At 39.3% G+C, this 26005-nt stretch overlaps 1 pseudogene; it reads left to right on the forward strand.

Annotated features, from left to right (window-relative positions):
• Positions 1-2085: 2085 nt before the first annotated feature.
• On the forward strand, positions 2086-14639 carry LOC145540434 (TLE family member 5 pseudogene; annotated as a pseudogene).
• The last annotated feature ends 11366 nt before the right edge of the window (positions 14640-26005 follow it).

Below are 26005 nucleotides of genomic sequence, written 5' to 3' on the forward strand. Positions count from 1 at the left end.
GTTACTATAAACTTCCATGTCAACACTGCTTTTATTGCATCATATAGGTTTTGAGTTGTGTTTCCATTGTCATTTGTTTCCAGGTATATGTTTCTTTCTCCTTTGATTTCTTTAGTGATCTTGGTTATTCAGAAACATACTGTTTACCCTCCATGTGTTTGTGGGTTTTGTAGCTTTTTTCCCCTGTAGTTGATATCAATCTCACAGTGCTTTGCTCAGAGAAGATGCTTGAAATGATTTTAATTCTTTTTAATTTTCCAAGGCTTGATTTGTGACACAAGGTGGGATCTATCCTGGAGAATATTCCATGTGCACTTGAGAAAAAAATGAAATCTGCTGTTTTCAGATGAAATGTCCTGTGGATATCAAGTAGACGGATCTGATCTAATGTGTCATTTAAAGTTGTGTTTCTTATTAATTTTCTGTATGGATAATCTGTCCATTGGTGTGAATGGGGTATTAAAGTCCTCCACTATTATCATGTTACTATAAATGTCCCTTTTAGTAATTGCTAGCATTTTCTTTATGTATTGATGTTCTTCAATTTTGGCTACATATATGTTTATAATTGATATACCTTTTTCTTGGATTGATCCTTTGATCCTTATGTAATACCCTTCCTTGTATCTTGTAATGATATTTATTTTAAAGTCTATTTAATCTGATATGAGTATTGCTACTCCCACTTTCTCTTGATTTTCTTTGCATGGAATATCTTTTCCATCCCCTCACTTTCAGTCTTTATGTGTCTCTAAGCCTGAGGTGGGTCTCTCGTAGACAGCATATATAAGGGTTTTGCTTTTGTATACATTATTCCAGTCTATCTCTTTTGTTTGGAGCAATTAATTTGTCTGCATTTGGGGTAATTTTGATATATATGATTGTATTATCATTTATTTTATTATTTGAGGTTTTCTTTTGTAGATCTTTGCTTTCTCTTGTATTTTCTTGCCTAGAGAATTTCCTTTAGCATTTGTTAAAGTTTGGTGGTGCTAAATTCTCTTAACTTTCCTTACCCCTTAAGCTTTGGATTTCTCCTTTGTGAATGTGAATGAGATCCTTGCTTGATAGAGGCCATCTTGGTTGTAGGTTTTTCCCTTTCATCACTTTAAGTATGTAATGCCACTGACTTCTGACCAGCAGATTTTCTGTTGAGTGATCAATAGTCAGTCTTATAGGGATCCCTTTGTGTGTTATTTGTTGCTTTTCCTGTGTGGCTTTTAATAGTTTTTCTTTGAGGCTAATTTTTGTTAGTTTGATTAATATGTGTCTAGCATGCTTTTTGGGGGGTTTATATTGTGTAGGACTCTCGGGTTTCTGGATTTGTGTGACTATTTCCTTTCCCATATGCAGAAGTTTTCAACTATAATCTCCTCAAGTATTTTCCCAAACACTTTCTTTTCTCTTATTCTTCTAGGACTCCTATAATTCAAATAATGGTGTGCTTAATGTTGTCTCAGAAGCTCTGAGACTGTCTTTACTTCTTTTTACTCTTTTTTCCTTATTCTACTCTGTCTCACCAAGTTCCGCCATTCTATCTTCCAGTTCACTTACCCATTCTTCTGCATCATTCTGGTATTGATTCCTTCTAGTGTATTTTTTATTTTAGTTATTATGTTGTTCATTGATAATTGTTTGTTCTTTATTTCTTCCAGGTCCTTGTTAAAGTTTCTTGTATCTTCACAATCCATGCCTCCATTCTATTTATCTGTGCCACTATTTTATTTCTGAGACCTTGAATCATCTTACCATCATTACTCTTGAATCTTTTTCAGGTATACTGCCTATTTCCCCTTTATGTGCTTGATCTTGTGAGTTTTTACTATGCTTCTTCACCTGCTGCATGCTTCTTTGTATTTTGGATTTTTTAATTTACTGTATTTGGAGTCTCTTTTCCACAGCATGCAAGATCATATTTTCTTTTACTTGTACAGTCTGCCCCCAGATGGGTTTGGACCAGTGTTTTGTGACGTTTTCCTGATTGGGGTGCTGGGTCCAGTGATCTGGTGGATGGAACTGGATCTTTTCTCTCTGAAGAGTAGTATCACATCCAGTGGTTTGTCTTAAGGTGTGTGTGAGCTGGGCATGGTTTTTGGCAATCTGAGTAGGTTTGTGTTTCTGTTTTGCTAGTTGCTTGGTGAGAGATGTTAGGCTCTGGTGCTTTCTGGCCTTTGGGTGGGGCCAGGTTTTAGAGTTTAGATGGAGGCCTTTGGGAGAGCCCTATTCAATTACTATTCAATGGGGTCAGGAGTTCCCTAGTGATCTGATGTCCTGGATTCCAATCTTGCACCTCGAAGGTTCATGCATAACTCCTGGCTGGAGTACCAAGACTCCACAAGCCACATAATATAGAATTAAAAAAAAAAAGAAATATAAAAAACAAACATACAAGCAGCAGCAAAGAAATGGAGAGATAAATGGTAAAAGCAATGCTAAATAGATAGGAACACACAACGAAACTCATGCATTCACACTCACAGAGGAAAGAAAAAAGATGAAAAAGGATAGAATAAAGAAAGTAACAGTAAGAGAGCAGTTAAGCCAATAAACAAGCAAATTTCATTCATTTCATAAATGAAATCAAACACTAAAAACTAGAGTAGCAAATATTTGCCTCCAAAAACATAGAAAAATGCAATATAGTGAAAAGTACTGTAAAAATAAGAAAAATGAAATACATTTATTTGAAAATAAAAGCATTAAGAAAAAGGAAAAAGCAAGTAAAAACTAAAATATAAAAGAATAATGAAAAAGAACAGCAACGAAACAAAATGAAAAAGACAAAAACATATATATAGAGATAGTGGTAGTAAGAAGAATATTTTCCAGTGTTGTCAATTGTCCTCCTAAAAGACGATGCTGTTAAACTGTTACCCTCAATATCTCAGCTAATTTGGAAAACTCAGCAGTGGCCACAGGGCTGGAAAAGGTCAGTTTTCATTCCAATCCCAAAGACGGCCAATGCCAAAGAATGTTCATGCTACCATACAATTGCACTCACTTCACATGCTAGTTAGATTATACTCAAAATCGTTCAAAATAGAAGTCAGCAGTATGTGAACTGAGAAATTCCAGATGTACAAGCTGGTTTTAGAAAAGATAGAGAAACCAGAGATCAAATTGCCAACATTCATTGGATGTCGAAGAAAGCAAGGGAGCTCCAGAAAAACATCTATTTCTTCTTCATTGACTATGTTAAGGCCTTTCATTGTGTGAATTGCAACAAACTGTGGAAAATTCTTAAAGAGATGGGAATACCAGACCACCTTACTTGTTTCCTGAGAAACCTGTATGTGGGTCAAGAAGCAACAGTTAGAACCAGACATGGAACAATGGGCTGGTTCAAAACTGGGAAAGGAGTACAACAAAGCTGTGTATTGTCACTCTGTTATTTAACTTCTATGCAGAGAACATCATGTAAAATGCCAGGCTGGATGAATAAAAAGCTGGAATCAAGATCGCCAGGAAAAATATCAACAACCCCAGATAAACAGATGACATCATTCTAATAGCAGAAAGCAAAAAGTAAAACAAAGAGGCTTTTGATGAGAGTTAATGAGGAGAGTGAAAAAACTGGCTTGAAACTCAGTATTAAAAAAACTAAGATCATGGCATCCAATCCCACCACTTCATGACAAATAGGAGAAAAAGTGGAAGCAGTTATAGATCTTATTTTCTTGGGCTCCAAAATCATTGTGGATGGTGACTGCAGCCATGAAATTAAAAGACACTTGCTCCTTGGAAGAAGCACGAAAAACTGACAAAACTAGTCAGTATACTAAAAAGCAGCAAAGGTCCATATGGTCAAAGCTATGGTTTTTCCAGTAGTCATGTACAGATGTGAGAGTTGGGCCATAAAGAAGGCTGAGCACTGAAGAATTGATGCTTTTAAACTGTGATGCTGGAGAAGACTCTTGAGAGTCCCTTGGACTGCAAGGAGATCAAACTAGTCAATCCTAAGGGAAATCAATCCTAAATATTCACTGGAAGGACAGGTGCTGAAACCGAAGCTCCAATACATTGGCCACCTGATGGGAAGAGCTGACTCATAGGAAAAAGACCCTGATGCTGGGGGAGATTGGAGGCAAATAGAAAGGGGACAGCAGAAGATGAGATGGTCAAATAACATCACTGACTCAATGGACATGAATCTGAGCAAACTCTGGTAGATACTGAAGGACAGGGGAGCCTGGTGTGCTGCAATCCACAGGGTCAGAAAGAGTGAGACATGACTTTGCAACAAAACAACCACCACAACAAACCATTGTCCTTACCATAAAGTTTGTTCAGCCAATCTGCTTACTCAGGAAGTTCTCCAATATTACTAGAAACATCTCTGGACCTGCTGTGAGCACTGTCATATCAGCTCAGACTTGGATCTGGCCTTAATCCATCTTGTACTTGCTTCCAAATTCTACAATTGCCCCCAAAGTCCACAGCCTCAAGCTAATTGCAGGGATTTAATCTGCTGCAATTGCAGCTGCTGGAATGAATTCCTTTCCTCTTCATTGGTCACATCGCCCCTGGTGCTCTTCTTTGTTTATGGCTCCACCTCTGTTTGTTTGCCACCCTCTGGTTCCCCGCTTGGACAGAAGAGGGTGAAAGCAGCAGCTGCTTATGGCTGACTTGCTCAGTCAGGCCAGGGAGAGGGCAGATGGAATTGGGATGTGTGGAGAATGTCTGTGGTGGTGGCAGAGGCCTGTGGGAAATTGCTACAGCATGAAACAAGTCATGCATTTTCCCCAGGGAATTGGCCTAGGTTGTGGGTCCCTCAGTTGTGCCAAATTATCCTGTCTCCCGGGAAGGTCTAGGCAATAACCTGTGAATGATCATAGCTTGGAGGCAGCTGTGGCGGCCATTGCACCCGCCTCTGGTGTCACAGACCACATCCACAGTTTGTCCCACTTGTGGCACTCACAAAGGCAGCATTTTACTTTCTGCAATCTCACATAATTAGAGGATCCCCATGACAATGAACTCTTGCCTCTTTGGCAGGCCCAGGCTTTTCCCTGGACTTTCTCAGCTGTGTGGTACAGTCCTCTCAGTCAGCCTTCATGGCAATAATCCCAGTCCTCTCTCTGGGATCTGACCTCTGAAACCTGAATCTCAGCACCCAGCCCCCACTCACCATGGCAGGCATTAAACAAGCGTCTTAGTCTAGGAACTGCTGGTATGCACTGGTTTCCATTCTGAATTCTCCCTGCTTCTTCCATGCACCTGTTGCAGCTTTCCCCTCTTGAGGTTCTGAAGCTATCCCCATCCATGCCCTGGGGATTTCTGACTGTGTGGAAATTTTTCTCCTTCACAGCTCCCTCCACAAAGTACAGGTTTCATCTGATTATTTTCTCTCGCTCTCTCTCTTTTTAAAATTTATTTTCCCTACCCCTTTATGTGGAGATTAGCTTGCCTTTTTGGAAATCTGAGATCTTCTGCCAGCATTCAATAGGTGTTCTGTAGGAGCTGTTTCACATGCAGATGTATTTTTTTTTTATGTATTGTAGGGGGGAAGATGATCTCCACATCTTACTCTTCCACCATGTTGAAATTTCCTCCCTTCCTGTAATATCTTACAAAAAAACTAGATTTTATGACTGTTAACTTTTGCCTTATACATCAAGGTGCTCCTATGGTGGGTACACATATATTTACAATTGTTGTATCTTTTTCTTGATCTTTTGATCATTATATAGGGTCCCTCTTTGTCTCTTGTCTTTATTTTAAAATCTTCTTTGTTAGATATAAGTATTGGTACTCCAGCTTTCTTTTTATTTTCATCCAGTACTTTTTTTCCATCCCCTCACTTCCAGTCCCTACGTGTGTCTATATCTGAAGTAGGTGTCTTGTAGATAGCATATATATGAGTCTTGTTTTTGTACCTATTCAGCCAGTCTGTGTCTTTTGGTTGAAGTATTTAATCTGTTTATATTTAAGATAATTATCAGTGTGTTCTTAATGCCACTTTATTAAATTGTTTTGGATTTGTTTTTATAGGTCTTTTTCTCTCCCCTTCATTTTTTGTTCTCTTCTTTTGTGATTGATGGCTATCTTTAGTGCTGTGTTTAGATTCCTTCTTTTTTGTGTGTATATCTATTTTAGATTTTTGGTTTGTGGTTACCATGAGGTTTTGGTATAGCTGTTTATATGATTGTTTAAATTGCTGATCTCTTAATTTTAAATGCACTTCAAATATCTTGCATTTGTACTCTCCTCCTCTCACAATTATTGCTTTAGATACCATAATTGTGTGTGGATTATTTCTTACCTTTACTGTATATTTACTATATATCTGCCTTTCTTTACCATTTCATAATTTTCTTGTTTCTAATTGTGGAGTTTTCCTTTCTGCCTAGAGTAGTTCCTTTAGCATTTGTTGTAAAGCTGGTTTGTTGATGCTGAATTCTCTTAGTTTTTGCTTATCCATAAAGTTTTTAATTTCTCCATCAAATCTAAATAAGAACTTTGCTGGGTACAGTGTTCTTGGTTGTAGATTTTTCCCTTGCTTCACTTTAAATATACTGTGCCACACCCTTCTGGCTTGGCCAGATGTGGTATGTATGTATATGTATGTATACATACATATGGAATATTAGCCATAAAAAAGACTGAAGTATTGCCACTTGCAGCAACATGGATGGATCCAGAGAGTATCATACTCAGTGAAGCAAGCCAGACAAAGAAAAACATATATCATATGATATCACTTATATGTGGAATCTAAAAAATAAAAAAGATACAAATGAACTTATTTACAAAATAGAAATAGACTCATAGACATAGGAAAAATCTTATGGTTACCAAAGGGGAAGGGAGAAAGGACAAATTAGGAGTCTTGGATTAACATATGCTCCTGTATATAAAATAGATAACCAACAAGGATCTATACTCAATATTTTTAATAACCTATAAGGGAAAAGGAAAACATTTTCTTTTCATTATATATATTATATATATTCATTAAATATATATTATATATATAACTGAATATATATGTAAATAAATCACTGCTGTGTACCTGAAACTAGTACACTATAAATCAACTATACTGCAATTAAAAAAAGAAACTAAAAGTCTCAGCTAATCATTTTAATGTTTAATGTAAAGAATGAAAATTGAACATTTCTTAGTATTTAAAAAGGTGAAAATTACCTAGTCAGTTTTGTTTAGAAACAGCTGTTCGTTCTCAGGTTCTTTAGTTAAAAATGTAAAAAAAATTCAAAACATAATTGTAATTGTTAGCTTCTGCTACTATAACAAAATCCCAATTCTTCCATAGTTTAGAATATCAATATTTTTCCATTCACATTACATCGGGCTTAGAGTTTGGCTGCAGACTGTAATAATCTGGAATAGGTTCTAAGCTGTAGGTCAGTTTCAGACATTTTTCCAATATCCTTTTTGTTTTGTGACTGATATGGCTCCCAAATTAGGCCACCACCTCAGGGCCCCATATCCACCCCTTATAATTTATCTGAATACTTTAATTTGCCCCATCATCACTGAAGCAAGTGTAATGTAAAGAAAGTATAAAATTCTTATTAGCCAAAAGTTGCACAACAATTTCTTGGACTAAAAGTACACTGCAGTTGAGCATCTAAAGGACCCTATCCTTCTCACTTCTTATCCAAGTTTCTGTATTTGCCATGTCATTATGATTCTGTGGCTCCCCTTCTGAAATCTCATTTATACTATAAGGTCTCAGTTGAGAAAGCAATCAGGTTTTGTGTTGCTTTAAACTATGTACTTTTTAAATATAGATAAGCACCATGTTTATATTGAGCCACTACTTAAATTATATTACAACTTTCAAGCTTCTTTCAAAAATACATGTAAGGCATTTGTAGAAATCAACCAATCAAGGTGGAAAGTAGGATTTTTGCAGATCACTGGAAAATTAAGTTGTAAAAATGGGTCTAGATTGTGTAGGCTTTTCAGTGTCACTTTATCTGACTTATTTGGCAAGAGGCAATTTCCTAAAAAGCCAATTCCATCCTTATCATAATGGTTTACTTTTAATTCAGGAAGGGAAATAACCGTTGACCTAGTCACATGCTTTCTCTGTTAATAGCCTATCTACATAATTTTCCTTCTTCAGGTCCCTGTTAAAATTCTGCCTAGGTCATGGAAGTTCTCTTTGTTGTGCTTGAGTTGAAAAACTTTAAACTTCATAGTCCAGGGATTGTGCTTTGGTTGGTAAATGAATGAAAAAAGAAAAACTTGAGAAACTAAGAGAAATTATAAAATTATGAGTTTTCAGTGCCAATATTTTAGTAGTTTCACTCAAACATTTTTAGAAACATAATATAGTTAGAAATTAAAATATATTCATTTAGAAATATGTATTTGACATACATATAAAAAGTGTATACCATATGTATACATTTACATCCTAGTATAAATACCTTCAAGAAAATGTAATTGTACTCGTGTTTCTAGAGCAATTTCCTAGAGGTGGTGATGCATGGATCTGGGAGCTCAACTGCTACTTTTTTCACTTAGTTTGTGGTCATTTATTTAAGCTTTCTTGTATTCAGTTTTTGTTGTTGTTGTTGTTGTTGTTAAAAGAAATAAATGATAAATTCTCATAGACTGTGAGAATTAAATACACAAATTATTCAAAATTCCTAACATCATGAACATTTGGGATTATCAATTTTCAAGAGCCTAAAGTAACCCTAAATATATCTGGATTCCTGAAATATTCAAGGGATGGCCTAAATTTTAAAAGTCAGTGCTCTGAAAAGTGGCTCCTCTGGTCTCATATCTTCTGAAAGTTGGGTAACTTTCAGAATGAGCTTTGGTATAAGAGGTGCATGGTGCAATAGTTAAGAGCACCGGGTTGGCAAAAGTACTTATAGTTCTTCCAAGATTGACAAGAGGCAGAGTGAATTGGAGCATATCAGACATTCAGTAAACACTCAATAGATTTCAACCAAATAAAAGCCGTCATTTCAATAAACATTGGGTTTTAAAGATTTGAAGTATAAATCCCCCACTTCCTAACGCCCAGATCAGGGTGGAACATATGGGAATATTGATATTACATCCTTAACAGAATGTGACAACTGATAAATACTAGGAAACAGAGATCCATGATGAATCTGAACAGAAAACTCAGTTTCTCAGCAGATTCTGTAGGAGTACGACAACTTCGCAGGATAGTATTTGGAGACCTGTTAAGATGCAACCATCCTGGGCTATACAAACTTTCTCTCTGGTCTGGGTTGCACCCCCAGTGAAACCCTCATCAACATCATGTCAGCTGAGGTTGGGAATCTACTATGGATCTTCCTACCAAGAACACTGGTGGAACCTCCGTCTTCAACATTGTTATCACCATGACATCCAAGGCTAAGACCTTGGGTGTCTCTACCCTGCTGATGGATAGAGAAGTTGTCCAGAGTTGTAAATAAATAAGAAATGTCATGAAATGGCCTCCTATAAGCCATTCCTGGTACTGGCTTTGCCTGGCCCTCCCCCCACCACTCCCACTGCTGCTACACCTTCCCATACACGCATATGTCATTGGGGGAGCATTACTATACCCATGCCTTATTGCTGAAAACCACATGGTCTAGGGACCAAGGCTGGATGGACAGATACTCTCCCTATCTATATCCCTACCGTGTGTGGCTCGAAAACTTTTGGTTTCTGTGAGGTGGGAAATTAGGCATGAGCAATGAGGAGTGGCTTAGCCAAAAAAGGTGCAATGTGATCTCTAAACCCCATCCCAGATACACACAGGGGAGCTCACAGATATCCTACAAAAATAACCACAGAGAAGTTTTCAGCTCCTGCTCATAGGTCCTAGGCACAGAGTAGATACAGACTAACCACAGGGGCTTCTACAATTCTGGCACATGTGTTCTTGATGCACATTTGTGTACTCAAGTAACCTGAGACAGCCAGGAGTCCATCAAGAGTTCATAAGTATTATATGCATACATGCATCTGATTATAACAGACTGAATGATGGGAAAGACACATGCAATAGAGCCTGTTGTTATGTAACTTGGGCTTCCCAGGTGAAGCTAGTGGTAAAGAACCTACCTGCCAATACCGGAGACTCGAGACATAGTTTCAATCCCTGGGTCAGGAAGATCCCCTGGAGAAGGAAATGGCAACCTGCTCCAGTATTCTTGTCTGGGAAATCCCATGGACAGAGGAGACAGGCGGGCTACAGTCCTTGGGGTTGCAAAGAGTCAGACACCACTTACAACTGTCCATCAAAACTGTCAGTCCATGCTCCCTTTCCTGATTGGCTTGAGTGTACATCCATTTGCATTCTCTTCCCTGACTGGTGGCAGGTAAAGCCCTATTTTGCATAGGGAAGAACCAAGAGGAGGAGACAGGAAGTATTAAAAGGGAAGCCAAGAGGGATTGATGCCACTCCCATAGGGTCAGCCTGTTCCCAGATCTCGGTTTAATAAAAGTTCTGTCTGCGTGAGCTGTAACTGAGTTGTAACTAATCGTTATCTTGAAACCTTGCTACAGTGAGACAAGAGCCAAGAAATCTTGCTTGCCTGAGCTGTAATTAGTCTGTCATTCCAAAACTTTGTTACGATAAAGCTAGAACCAAGGGAGAGAGATAAATCAATCTGACAGTTTCTGAGTGTTTTTTTCTGAATAAAAAAGGAAAAACATATATATATAGAGAGAGAGAGACTAAAGTAATAAAATACAAATATTTGTTTATTATTTTTCAGCAAAGTATCCTGTTTAAAATATCATTAGAAAAGAGATGAAGATGGTGTTTGGACTGAGATCTGTTGCCTTTGTGTCCTGGATTTAGTAAGAATGACTGTTTCCACAATACGAAAATTCTCCTCAGAATCACTCAGACTGCTCATTCCTAATTGTACTTACATCATATTCGTATCTCTGGCAATAGATCTCATTGTGATTCTCCTTTGCTATCTTTATTAAATACAATATATTTAAAAATGCAGATATGAAGGAAAAAAATATAGACTTAGGATGATGACCTTAGGACCTGATGAACTAGTTCCTAAATATTGTGTGTTGTTACTGTTGTTCAGTTGCTCAGTCGTGTCTGACTCTTTGTGACCCCAAGGACTGCAGCACACCAGGTTTCCCTGTCCTTCACTATCTCCTGGAGCTTATTCAAACTCATGTCCATTGATCAGTGGTGCCATCCAACCATGTCGTCCTCTGTCATCCCCTTCTCCTCTTGCTTTCAATCTTTCCCAACATCAAGGTCTTTTCTAAGGAGTCAGCCCTTCGCATCAGGTGGCCAAAGTATTGGAATTTCAGCTTCAGCATCAGTCCTTTCAACGAATGTTCAGGACTGATTTCCTTTAGGATGGACTGGTTGGATCTCCTTGCAGTCCAAGGGACTCTCAAGAGTCTTCTGCAACACCACAGTTCAAAAGCATCAATTCTTTGGCACTCAGCTTTCTTTATGGTCCAACTCTCACATCTATACATCAGTCAGTTCAGTCGTTCAGTCGTGTCCGACTCTTTGCGACCCCATGAATTGCAGCACGCCAGGCCTCCCCATCCATCACCAACTCCCGGAGTTTACCCAAACTCATGTCCATCGAGTCAGTGATGCCATCCAGCCAACTCACCCTCTGTTGTCCCCTTCTCCTCCTGCCCCCAATCCTTCCCAGCATCAGGGTCTTTTCCAGTGAGTCAACTCCTCGCATGAGGTGGCCAAAGTATTGGAGTTTCAGCTTCAATATCAGTCCTTCCAGTGAACACCCAGGACTGATCTCCTTTAGGGTGGACTGGTTGGATCTTCTTGCAGTCCAAGGGACTCTCAAGAGTCTTCTCCAACACCACAGTTCAAAAGCATCAATTCTTTGGTGCTCAGCTTTCTTCACCGTCCAACTCTCACATCCATACACGACTACTGGAAAAACCATAGCCTTGACTAGATGGACCTTTGTTGGCAAAGTAATGTCTCTGCTTTTTAATATGCTGTCTAGGTTGGTCATAACTTTCCTTCCAAGGAGTAAGCATCTTTTAATTTCATGGCTGCAGTTACCATCTGCAATGATTTTGGAGCCTTAAAAACTAAAGTCTGACACTGTTTCCATTGTTTCCCCATCTATCTGCCATGAAGTGATGGGACCGGATGCCATGATCTTCATTTTTGAATACTGAGTTTTAAGCCAGCTTTTCCACTCTCCTCTTTCACTTTCATCAAGAGGCTCTTTAGTTCTTCTTCGCTTTCTGCCATAAGCGTGGTGTCATCTGCATTTCTGAGGTTAGTGACATTCCTTCAGAAAATCTTGATTCCAGTTTGTGCTTCATCCAGCCTGGCATTTTACATGATGTACTCTGCATATAAGTTAAATAAGCAGGGTGATAATATATAGTCATGAAGTATTCCTTTTTCAATTTGAAAGCAGTCTGTTTTTCCATGTCTGGTTCTAAATGTTGCTTCTTGACCTGCATACAGATTTCTCAGGAGGCAGGTAAAGTGGTCTGGAATTCCTATCCCTTTAAGAATGTTCCAGTTTGCTGTGATCCACACAGTCAAAGGCTTTAATGTGACTACACATGAAGCAGAAGTAGATGTTTTTCTGGAACTGTATTGCTTTTTCTATGATCCCGTGGATGTGGGCAGTTTGATCTCTAGTTCCTCTGACTTAAATCTGACTTGAATATCTGGAAGTTCTTGGTTCGTGTACTGTTGAAGACTCGCTGGAGAATTTTGAGCATTACTTCGCTAGCATGTGAGATGAGGGCAATTGTGTGGTAGTTTGAATATTCTTTGGCATTGCCTTTCTTTGGGATTGGAATGAAAACTGACCTTTCCCAGTCCTGTGGCCACTGCTGAGTTTTCCAAATTTGTGGACATACTGAATGCAGCACTTTCACTGCATCATCTTTTAGAATTTGAAATAGCTCAACATTGTTCATATTTCAGAGCATGAAAAGGTATCATCTATCACAATACAAAGATACTATATAGTTTTTTACTATATCCCCCATGCCAACATTGCATACTCATGATTTATTTATTGTGTAACTGAAAGTTTTAACCTCTTATCTCCCTCACCTATTTCTCTGCTCTGGAAACAATCTGTTTGTTCTATCTATCACTCTTTTTCTATGTCATTATGTTTATTATTTGTTTTATTTTTTAGATTCCACATTTTAGCATTATATCCTCTAGGTCCTTTCATGATTTTTCAAATAGCAAGATTTTATTCTTTTCTATAGCTGAGAAATATTCTACTATATATATATAGTTACTACATCTTTCTTATCCATTTGTCTATCCATGGGCACTTTGGTAGCTTCCAAATCTTAGGTTTGTAAATAATGCTGTTATGAATATTGGAGCACATATATCTTTTCAAATCAGTGTTTTCATTTGCTTTGGATAGATACCAAGGAGTGGACTTGCTGAATAACATGGTAGTTCTATTTTAATTTCGGGGGGAAACCTCCATATTGTTTTCCATAGTGGCTATACCATTTGCATTCCCATCAACAACATACAAGTGTTCCCTTTTCTCCAAATCCTCAACACTTATTATTTGTAGCCTTTTTGATAATAGTTAATGTGACAGGTTTGAGGTGATATCTCATTGTGGTTTTGATTTTCACATCCCTGATGATTATTCACATCCCTGAGCAACTTTCCCTGTGTCTGTTGGCCATTGGTGTGTTTCCTTGGGAAAAATGTCTATTCAGGTTCTCTGCCCATTTTTAAATCAAATGTTTCTTTCTCATATTGAGTTGTATGAGTTCTTTGTATATTTGAGGTATTAATCTCTGATTGGATGTAACATTTGCAAATATCTCCTACTCAGTAGACAGTCTTTTAGTTTTAATGATAATTTCTTGTACTATGCAACTCTCACTTGCCCCACTTGCCTGAGGAAGCATATCCAAAAAGATATTGCTAAGACTGATGTCAAAGAGTGTACTATGTTTTCCTTTAGAAAATACAAGTCTTGGCAGGAAGCAGGAGAGACAGGGCTGGAGATAGAAGCAGCAGCCCCAGGAGCTGCCTAAAGCACAAAGACAAGCTGATGTGATCTCCCTGCAGGCCCCACACAGCCTGTGCCCCCTTCCTTGACTGACATGATGTTTTGGGCTCTTGAAACATACCCCAGCAACTCAAATTCACCCCCTCTGACTCCTACCACTGCATCAAAGATGGGTTTCAGCCTCTGCAGTCTCAATACCACAGTATGAAATTCAAATGTGACAAGCTGCCCAGTAAGAAGTTGGAGATAAAACATCATTTTTTCATGTAGTACTGAAACATTCTAGGGCTTGAACACTGAGACGCTTAAGCAGGCTGAAATGTCAAAAGTCTGAATGAAATATCTTCCCATGTCCTGCCCTACCTTTCCCAAGGGCACCAGCAACAGGTCTTGAGAGCAAGTGGGAGGGATAAGCATGTCATCTCTCCTGAGCTGAACTCCATCACCCGACAGCAGCTCCAAGCCCACCAGCTGTCCCAGCTATAGGGTCTGGCCATGGCCCTGACCCTGCTGCTTGTGGGGCAGCAGCCCCCTTCTCTGGCAGTTGTCAATCGAGGAACAGGCTTCCCCTAGCTTTCAGTGCTGGGCTCCCAGGTCCACATCTCCAAGGAAGACAAGAACAGGCATGAAGATGAGACCCACCAGGAGGATGACAGTGATAAGTTGGAGTAATGGGAAGCTGGAATTGGGGAGGGCAAAGGGAAGACAGACACACAGAGAGAGGAAGGTTCAGAGCATTAGCTCAAGACACAGAATAGCTGTAGATTGGCTAAACTCTGGTATTATTTACGGTAGCTACCTGCTGGGGCCCTCCCTCTGGCTTTGCTCTTATCCCAGACTCCCAGCCTCCCTCTGTCTGCCTCACAGCCTGAATAGGCCAGTACTTGCTCATAACATAGATAAGGCAAGCTGACACCAGGAGGCACAGTGCAAGGCCACTTCTGAACAGAGCAAAACCTCAATAGGTCCAACATATCCTGCACTTCCCTGATTGACACACGTGTAACTGACAGTCAGCTCTCTGTGTCCCTCTGGGCACAGTCAACATACTATCCTTGCACTGTATGCAAACACAGTGCTAGGCACCCTTTCGTGTCCTGGGTGCCCTGCACCTCTCCCTCCCACCCACTCACCCTCCACTAGTTTCCCATGCTCATGTCCACCTAGTCCTGTCCCTTTGCACAGGAAATAAAGAGGGGCAGCCTATAGGGATCTTAGCCCAGGGAATGGTGTGGGCAGGTGACCCAGAGTTTCCTTTCTCCCCTTCCCAAATAAAGGGTAGAGGTACTCAAAAAGAGAGAGAAGGAGAAAAAAGAAGAGAAAAAGGAAAATAAAAGAAAAGAATTCAGGTCTTACATTTAGAGCTTTAATCTATTTGGTGCTTCATCCGCATTGTGGCATATGTTAATATTTCCTTTCTTTTTTAAAGACAAATAATATTTCATGTCATAATCTTTCTCATTATAGTATATACAGTGCTTGGAGTCAATTTGATAAGAGTTTAGAATGACTGAAAGAACCTGGGTAGAAACCCAACGAGTGATCTATATGTTATTCACATGCTGAGGTGGACCCAGGTGAGAACTTGAGATATTGGCTCTTTGCCCCCTGTTCACTTTTACTGAGTTCTTCTAGTTTGTACATGAGAGAGGTGAACTGGACATAGACAGAGGTGCATTGCAACAGCATATCTCCTCTACAACTGAAATGTGGACACTAACCCCAATCAGCCTACAGGTAAAAGCACTAATCAATGCCACCAAGGGTATCACCAACTTCTACCACTGTCTGTGCCATCTGCATGGGAAACTGAGAAAGAGACTTGTAAATGGTGTCAGGTCTATACCTGTAGTAAGCCTTGCTGCTAGTATGGATGCTACTTGCATAAGATGACTTGTATTAAAGAAAAGAATGTGTTACAACTCAGTTATAATGCCTGTGATTGACCTGAAAGACAAGGGGGTTGAAACTGAGGACAATTTTTAAAAAAACTTCTTGAAGGCTGAGCTGAAAACATCAACATTCCCTGAGAGTTCACACATTTCAAATAACCTATTTTGTCCCAGTGTTAATGGGAAGAATAATAATTATCCTATCTTTTACATATTGGGAAGAAACACAGACATTAACTTTTCTTTAATATTTATGTGTATCTTTCAAATATTGACTTGATATCTCTCTTCTTTAAATAAGACACAGTGAAAGGATTATGTCCACTGAACTTTGGGAAAGGAAAGTATTCTGTTTTCCCTTGATGACCAAGGAACATAATCCAGGTGTCAGGGAATTTTGTGTCATTGTTCAAGTGGTGATCTCATTAAACCTCAGTTTAACTATCTGTAAAATGGAGATGGATAAGGATGATATTTTCCAAAAGCTCTTACACTTTGACTTTCATTGGGCATATAATCAAATATCACTTAATCTATGAAAGAACTTTTAAAATTAATTTATTAAACCACATATTCTTACAGAATTTAGAAACAAGATGTGTAGAGCCCTACTATAAATTATTTAGGGGAGGCGGTCCTAAGATGGTGGAGGAATAAGACGGGAGACGACTTTCTCCCCCACAAATTCACCAAAAGAACATTTAGATGCTAAGCAAATTCCACAAAACAACTTGTGAATGCTGGCAGAGGACATCAGACACACAGAAAGGCAGATCATAGCCTTCGAAAGGAGGTAGGACAAAATATAAAAGATAAAAAGAGAAGCAAAAGAGGTAGGGATGGAGATCCATCCCGGGAAGGGAGTCTTAAAAAAGAGAGAAGTTTCCAAACACCAGGAAACACTCCGGCGGGTCTGTGGTGAGCCTTGGAATCGCAAAGGGCAAAATAACCAGGAGGAAAAATAAATACATAATTAAAACCTGCCGTTTACATACCTAACAGCAAATCCTAGCGGACGTGAAGCAGAGACACGCGCATCCCCAACTAGCACGCAGGGGCTGGTCAGGGAGGGGCAGGCTGCATTGTTTTGGGTTAGAACTGAGCCTGAATGCCCCATGGGCAATCTGAGGGAACTAGATTGACACAGCAACCTAGACCGTGTGATAGCTTTCCCATCAAAAGCCTTAACCTAAAACACCGCCAGGCCTGCTCACAGAACAAAGGACTGAGCAGAGCAAACCAGCCGTGGACCTGCCCATCCCCAGCAGGATACAGGCAGGGGAGGGCAGCGAGAGCCGGAAGGGCGGAATCGCAGCCCCAGACAGTCATTCTATACCAAACTGCAAACAGACCTCGCTGCTAACCAGGACTGCTTGGGACTCTGGAGGGTCAACACCCACCGAGAGAGTCTCAGCCAGAGATCAGTTCCCCAGGAGAGAGCACGGCACGCCTGGGAAACTACGCCCATTGTACACCCAGAAAACCGAGTGGCTGGGACGGGGGAAGGGAAAAAGATGCAACCCCCGACCATGCTAGCCAAAAACCTGGTCACCGGAGTTGCTCGGACCTGGGAAGCGCACAAAACCCAGGTTCAACCAAGTGTGCACCTTTGTGAAGTACCCGGGAAACAGAACCTGAGCGGCTTGGACCTGGGAAGTACAGGCAATCCCAGGGGCCACTTCAGACAGTTCCCAGCAGTACAAACTAGAGCCTGAGCAGTGTAGACTGGGAAAGCACACACACTGTGAGTGGGGCAAACCCAGTGTGGCTGAAACATTGTGAGCACACTCCAGTGAGATTTGCTCCCAATGTTCCTCCCTCGCCACAGCATGACTGAACAAGTGAGACTAAAAAAGAAAAAAATGACCACCACTGCCCCCATTGTGTCAGGGAAGAAACTAGACACTGAAGAGACCAGAAAACAGAAGAAGCTAAAAGAAACAGAAGAAATCACTGTGGAAGTGACAGATGCAACAGATTAAAACCCTGTAATTAGCAACGACTACAGAGGAAGGGGCCTAGAGACCTTGAGAAGTACAAGCTGGCCAAAGGAACTATCTGAAAATGAACTGACCCAACACAGTCCATAACAGCTCTAGAGAAAGTCCGAGATATATTTTTACTAGTATCATTTTTTACATTTTTAAAACTTTTAAATTTATCCTTTTGTTGATTTTTTTAAATTTTATTTTATTTTCTTATTTTATTTTTATTTTTAAGTCCCCTATTACTCCTTCAATTTTCATTTTTATAACCTACTATTACATTGCAAAAAAAAAAGACGCTATTTTAATTTTAATTTTATTTTATTTTCTTTATTTAAGACATTATTTTTAAAGTAAACTTCATTTATATATATTTTATAATTTTTGTGACTTTGGTGGGGTTTTTTTCTTTTTTCTTTCTTTTTCTTTTTTTTTTTTCTCTTTTCTTTCTCCTTTTTTAATACGGTATTTTTGAGAACCTGACCTCTACTCTAAATTTTTAATCCTTGCTTTTTAGTATTTGTTATCAACTTTGTATCTTCAAGAACCCAATCTTCTGCACCCATTTTTACTTGGGAATGAGATCACTGGCTTGATTTCTCTCTCCCCCTTTTAACTCACCCTTTTCTCCACCAAGTCGCCTCCATCTCCCCACTCCCCCTTTTCTTCTCTACCCAATTCTGTGAATCTCTTTGTGTGTTCCAGGCTGTGGAGAACACTTAGAGAAGTTTACTGGCTGGACCTGTCTCTCCCCTTTGGGTTCCCCCTTTTCTCCTCCTGGCCACCTCTCTCTCCTTCCTCCATCTTCTCCTCCCTGTGTACATCTGTGAACATTTCTGAGAAATCCAGACGGTTGAGAGCACACAGGGAAGTGATTACTGGCTAGCTTGCTCTCTCCCCTTTTGATTCTCCTCTTCTCCTCCTGGCCACCTCTTTCTCCCTCCTCCCTCTTCTCTTCTCCATGTAACTCTGTGAACCTCTCCTGGTGTCCCTCACTGCGAGAAACCTTTCATCATTAACCTAGATGTTTTATCATCAGTGCTGTGTAGATGGAGAAGTCTTGAGGCTACTGTAAGAATAAGACTGAAAACCAGAGACAGGAGACTTAAGTCCAAATCTTGAGAACACCAGAGAACTCCTGAATCCAGGAAGCATTAAACGATAGGGGCTCATCAAACACCTCCATACCTACACTGAAACCAAGAACCACCCAAGGGCCAACAAGTCCCAGAGTAAGATATACCACGCAAATTCTCCAGCAATACAAGAACATAGCCCTGAGCTTCAATATACAGGCTGCCTAAAGTCACACCAAACCAATTGACATCTCAAAACTCATTATTGGACACTTCATTGCACTCCAGAGAGAAGAAATCAAGCTCCACCCACCAGAACACCGACACAAACTTCCCCAACGAGGAAATCTTGACAAGCCACCTGTCTAACCCCACCCACAGCGAGGAACCTCCACAATAAAGAGGACCACAAACTGCCAGAAAACAGAAAGGCCATCCCAAACAGCAATATAAACAAGATGAAAAGGCAGAGAAATACCCAGCAGATAAAGGAACAGGATAAATGCCCTCCAAATCAAACAAAAGAGGAAGAGATAGGGAATCTACCTGATAAAGAATTCCAAATAATGATAGTGAAAATGATCCAAAATCTCGAAAACAAATTGGAGTTATAGATAAATAACTTGGAGACAAGGATCGAGAAGGTGCAAGAGAGATTTAACAAGTACTTAGAAGAAATAGAAAAAGAGTAATTATATAATGAATAATGCAATAAATGAGATCAAAAACACTCTGGAGGAAACCAACAGTAGAATAACGGAGGCAGAAGATAGGATAAGTGAGATAAAAGATAGAATGATAGAAATAAATGAAACAGAGAGGGAAAAAGAAAAAAGAATTAAAAGAAATGAGGACAACCTCAGAGACCTCTGGGACAATCTTAAACGCATCAACATACGTATCATAGGAATCCCAGAAGAAGAAGACAAAAAGAAAGACCATGAGAAAATACTCGAGGAGATAATAGTTGAAAACTTCCCTAAAGTGGGGAAGGAAATAATCACACAAGTCCAAGAAACCCAGAGAGTCCCAAACAGGATAAACCCAAGACGAAACACCCCAAGACACATAATAATCAAATTAGCAAAGATCAAACACAAAGAACAAATATTAAAAGCAACAAGGGAAAAACAACAAATAACACACAAGGGGATTCCCATAAGGATAGCAGCTGATCTTTCAATAGAAACACTTCACGCCAGAAGGGAATGGCAGGACATACTCAAAGTGATGAAAGAAAATAATCTACAGCCCAGATTACTGTATCCTGCAAGAATCTCACTCAAATATGAAGGAGAAATCAAAAGCTTTACAGACAAGAAAAAGCTCAGAGAATTCAGCACCACCAAACCAGCTCTCCAACAAATGCTAAAGGATCTTCCCTAGACAGGAAACACAGAAAGGGTGTATAATCTCGAACCCAAAACAAAAAACTAAATGGCAACGGGATCATACGTATCAATAATTACCTTAAATGTAAATGGGTTGAATGCCCCAACCAAAAGACAAAGACTGGCTGAATGGATACAAAAACAAGATCCCTATATATGTTGTCTACAAGAGACCCACCTAGAGACAAGGGACACATACAGACTGAAAGTGATGGGCTGGAAAAAGATATTTCATGCAAATAGAGACCAAATGGAAGCAGGAGTAGCAATACTCATATCAGCTACAATAGACTTTATATTTTTTAATAAATTTATTTATTTTAGTTGGGGGCTAATTACTTTACAAAATTGTAATAGTTTTTGCCATACATTGACATGAATCAGCCATGGATTTACATGTGTTCCCCTTCCTGGACCCCCCACCCACCTCCCTACCAATCCCATTCCTCTGGGTCATCCCATTGCCCTGGCCCTGAGCATTTGTCTCATGCATTGAGCATGGAATGGTGTTCTGTTTCACATATGATAATATACATAAAACAAAGGCAGTGAAAAGAGACAAAGATGGACACTACATAATGATCAAAGGATCAATCCAAGAAGAAGACATAACAATTGTAAATATATATGCACCCAACATAGGAGCATCGCAATATGTAAGGCAAATGCTAACAAGTATGAAAGGGGAAATTAACAGTGACACAATAATAGTGGGAAACTTTAATACCCCACTCACACTTATGGACAGATCAACTAAACAGAAAATTAACAAGGAAACACAAACTTTAAATGATACAATAGATCAGTTAGACCTAATTGATATCTATAGGTCATTTCACACCAAAACAATGAATTTCACCTTTTTCTCAAGTGCACACGGAACCTTCTCGAGAATAGATCACATCCTGGAACATAAATCTAGTCTTGGTAAATTCAAACAAATTGAAATCATTCGAAGCATCTTTTCTGACCACAATGCAGTAAGATTAGATGTCAATTACAGGAGAAAAACGATTAAAAACTCCAACATACGGAGACTGAACAACACACTGCTGAATGACCAACAAATCACAGAAGAAATCAAAATATGCATAGAAACGAACAAAAATGAAAACAAAACGACCCAAAACCTATGGGACACAGTAAAAGCAGTGCTAAGGGGAAGATTCATAGCAATACAGGCTCACCTCAAGAAACAAGAAAAAAGTCAAATAAATAACCTAACACTACACCTAAAGCAACAGGAAAAGGAAGAAATGAAGAAACCCAGGGTTAGTAGAAGGAAAGAAATCTTAAAAATTAGGGCAGAAATAAATGCAAAAGAAGTAAAACAGACCATAGCAAAAATCAACAAAGCCAAAAGCTGGTTCTTTGAGAAGATAAATAAAATTGACAAGCCATTAGCCAGACTCATCAAGAAACAAAGGGAGAAGAAACAAATCAACAAAATTAGAAATGAAAACGGAGAACAGACAACACAGAAATACAAAGGATCATAAGAGACTATTAGCAGCAACTATATGCAAATAAATTGGACAACTTGGAAGAAATGGATATATTCTTAGAAAAGTGTGACTTCCCAAAAATAAACCAGGAAGAAATAGAAAATCTCACCAATCATCACAAGCACGGAAATTGAAACTGTAATCAGAAATCTTCCAGCAAACAAAAGCCCAGGACCAGACAGCTTCACAGCTGAATTCTACCAAAAATTTAGAGAAGAGCTAACACCTATCCTACTCAAACTCTTCCAGAAATTGCAGAGGAAGGTAAACGTCCAAACTCACTCTATGAGGCCACCATCACCCTAATATGAAAACCTAACAAAGATGCTACAAAAAAGGAAAACTACAGGCCAATATCACTGAGGAACATAGATGCAAAAATCCTTAACAAAATCCTAGCAAACAGAATCCAACAACATATTAAAAAGATCACACATCATGACCAAGTGGGCTTTAACCCAGGGGTGCAAGGATTCTTCAAAATCCACAAATCAATCAATGTAATACACCACATAGACAAACTAAAAGATGAAAACCATATGATTATTTCAATAGATGCAGAGAAAGCCTTTGACAAAATTCAACATCCATTTATGATAAAAACCCTCCAGAAAGCAGTCATAGAAGGAACATACCTCAACATAATAAAAGCTATATATGACAAACCCATGGCAAACGTTATCCTCAATGGTGAAAAACTGAAAACATTTCCCCTAAACTCAGGAACAAGACAAGGGTGCCCACGCTCACCACTACTATTCAACAGTTTTGGGAGTTTTGGCCATAGCAATCAGAGCAGAAAAAGAAATAAAAGGAATCTAGATTGGAAAAGAAGAAATAAAACTCTCACTGTTTGCAGACGACGTGATCCTCTACATAGAAAACACTAAAGATTCCACCAGAAAATTACTAGAGCTAATCAACGACTATAGTAAAGTTGCAGCATAAAAAATTAACACACAGAAATCCCTTGCATTCCTATACACTAACAACGAGAAAACAGAAAGAGGAAACAATTCCATTTACCATTGCAAGAAAAAGAATAAAATACTTAGGAATATATCTACCTAAAGAAATAAAAGACCTATATATGGAAAACTATAAAACACTGGTGAAAGAAATCAAAGAGGACACAAATAGATGGAGAAATACACCGTGTTCATGGATTGGAAGAATCAAGATAGTGAAGATGAGTATACAACCCAAAGCAATCTATAGATTCAATGCAATCCCTATCAAGCCTCCAACGGTATTCTTTAGAGAACTAGAACAAACAATTTCACAATTTGTATGGAAATACAAAAAACGTCGAATAGCCAAAGCAATCTTGAGAAAGAAGAATGGAACTGGAGAAATCAACCTGTCTGACTTCAGGCTATACTACAAAGCCATAGTCATCAAGACAGTACGGTACTGGCACAAGGACAGAAATATAGATCAATGGAACAAAATAGAAAGCCCAGAGATAAATCCATGTACCTATGGACACTTTATCTTTGACAAAGGAGGCAAGAATATACAATGGAGAAAAGACAATCTCTTTAACAAGTGGTGCTGGGAAAACTGGTCAACCACTTGTAAAAGAATGAAACTAGAACACTTTCTAACACCATACACAAAAATCAACTCAAAATGGATTAAAGATCTAAACGTAAGACCAGAAACTATAAAACTCCTAGAGGAAAACATAGCCAAAACAGTCTCTGACATAAACCACAGCAGGATCCTCTATGACCCACCTCCCAGAATATTGGAAATAAAAACAAAAATAAACAAATGGGGCCTAATTAAAATTAAAAGCTTTTGTACAACAAAGGAAACCATAAGCCAGGTGAAAAGACGGCCTTCAAAATGGGAGAAAATAATAGCAAATGAAGCAACAGACCAACAATTAATCTCAAAAATACACAAGCAACTCCTGTAGCTCAATTCCTGAAAAATAAACGACCCAAACAGAAAGTGGGCCAAAGAACTAAACAGACACTTCTCCAAAGAAGACATACAGATGGCTAACAAACACATGAAAAGATGCTCAACATCACTCATTATCAGAGAAATGCAAATCAAAACCACAATGAGGTATCATTTCATGCCCATCAGAATGGCTGCTATCCAAAAGACTACAAACAATAAATGCTGGAGAGGATGTGGAGAAAAGGGAACCCTCTTACACTGTTGGTGGGAATGTAAACTAGTAGAGCCACTATGGCGAACAGTGTCGAGATTCCTCAAAAAACTGGAAATAGAACTGCCATATGACATAGCAATCCCACTGCTGGGCATACACACTGAGGAAACTAGAATTGAAAGAGACATGTGTACCCCAATATTCATCGCAGCACTGTTTATAATAGCCAGGACATGGAAGCAACCTTGATACCCATCAGCAGATGAATGGATAAGGAAGCTGTTGTACATATACACAATGGAATATTACTCAGCCATTAAAAAGAATTCGAATCAGTTCTAATGAAGTGGATGAAACTGAGCCTATTATACAGAGTGAAGTAAGCCAGAAAGAAAAACACCAATACAGTATACTAACACATATATATGGTATTTAGTCAATCGGTACAGATAACCCTGTATGCGAGACATCAAAAGAGACACAGATAAATAGAACTGTATTATGGACTCTATGGGAGAGGGCGAGGGCGGAATGATATGGGAGCATGGAAGCATGTAAATTGTCATATATGAAACGAATCGCCAGTCCAGGTTCAATGCATGATACAGGGTGCTCGGGGCTGGTGCACCTGCATGACCTGGAGGGATGGGATGGGGAGGGAGGTGGAAGGGGGGTTCTGAAGGGGAAAACATGTACACCCATGGGGGGTTCATGTCAATGTATGGTAAAATAAATAGAAAAATATAATAATAAAAAAATTATTTAAGTGAACTTCTCTTACACATAAAAATGTCATGGATGTTTTACTTTACTTGAAGAGAGATCCAGGTACAGCTCCTTCCATAATTATTATACTTCACAGCTTCCCTTGGGCTTTTAAATTATCTTTAACATAAATTTATATTCTGCCTGGTGAGAATCTTATTACACCCAGGGAGCATATTTTAACCTTTAATATCAATAGTATCTATGAATTCAAAGTCTTACCTCAGGATGTGAGAGCCATCTGATTGCCACATCTGTAACCCCATTGATCACCATGGTTGACTCAGCTGACTTGACTGACAAGGCAGTTGTCTCCTTCCTTCCCACCACACCATATGTGTTCCTCCCAGAAGCTGCACACTGGGTTGAAGAGGACGACCCTCCCCAATAGAGAGGACAGTTCTTCCATCAAGGGTATTTGAATAGCTGTGCTCCTCAGCTAGAACCTCCAAATAAGCTGTCAATCAAGATCCATTTGTAAGAGAACATAGGCTCTGACACAACCAAATGAGACACAGTCTGTCTTTCTTTCTTTTCTTTTTTTAAAAGTCTTACTCTATTTCTTGCTCTGGGTGAACAACAGTGAATTTATCACCATATCCACTCCAAAGTGGTTGCCACTCATCCCCAGCCCTGGTACACACATCCTCCTGTCATACTTAGTGGTTATTAAGTGGCTTCAGACCAAAAGAATACAATCAAGATGATGGGATGTCAAGTTTAAGTTTGAATTACAAAGAGATTGTCAGTTTCCTCTCATTCATTCTCTAATGTTCCTACCTTTTATCTCTCTCTTGCTATTTCTCTCTTTCAGTCTCCCTCTCTCTCTCTGTTTCTCTTGGTATCTCTCTGTGTCATATTCCTGTATCTGGGGGGCATCTCTGTGTCATATTCCTGTATCTGGGGGGCAAAAGCACAGATGTTAGATGCTGTCCTATTGAGAAGTACATATAGGAGAGAACAGAGGGAGTGCCAATGACAGAAGAACGAAAGAAACTAAGTAAGGCCCTGAGTCCAAGATGAAGCCTGACAATTTTCAGGTGCGTGAGTTTGTAAAAAAGCAGTCTACCAGGTCCCAGGACTTGAGCCCGGAATTCACCCTCATCTCCTGTTCTTACTCTCAGGCTCCCTCAAGCCACACGGGTCATCTATTTACCTCCTCTGGCCAATTCACTTCCGTCTGAGTCTCTACACCAGTGGTACCCTCTCCCTGACATACTGCCCCCATTATGTGCAGGGCTGGCTCCCACTTTCCATTCTGGCCCCAGGAAATATCACCTCAGTGAGGCCTTTCAG

The sequence above is a fragment of the Giraffa tippelskirchi genome, chromosome 3 (assembly GCF_054371585.1).
Source record: "Giraffa tippelskirchi isolate mGirTip1 chromosome 3, T2T-mGirTip1v1.2.pri, whole genome shotgun sequence".
Classification (NCBI taxonomy): domain Eukaryota; kingdom Metazoa; phylum Chordata; class Mammalia; order Artiodactyla; family Giraffidae; genus Giraffa; species Giraffa tippelskirchi.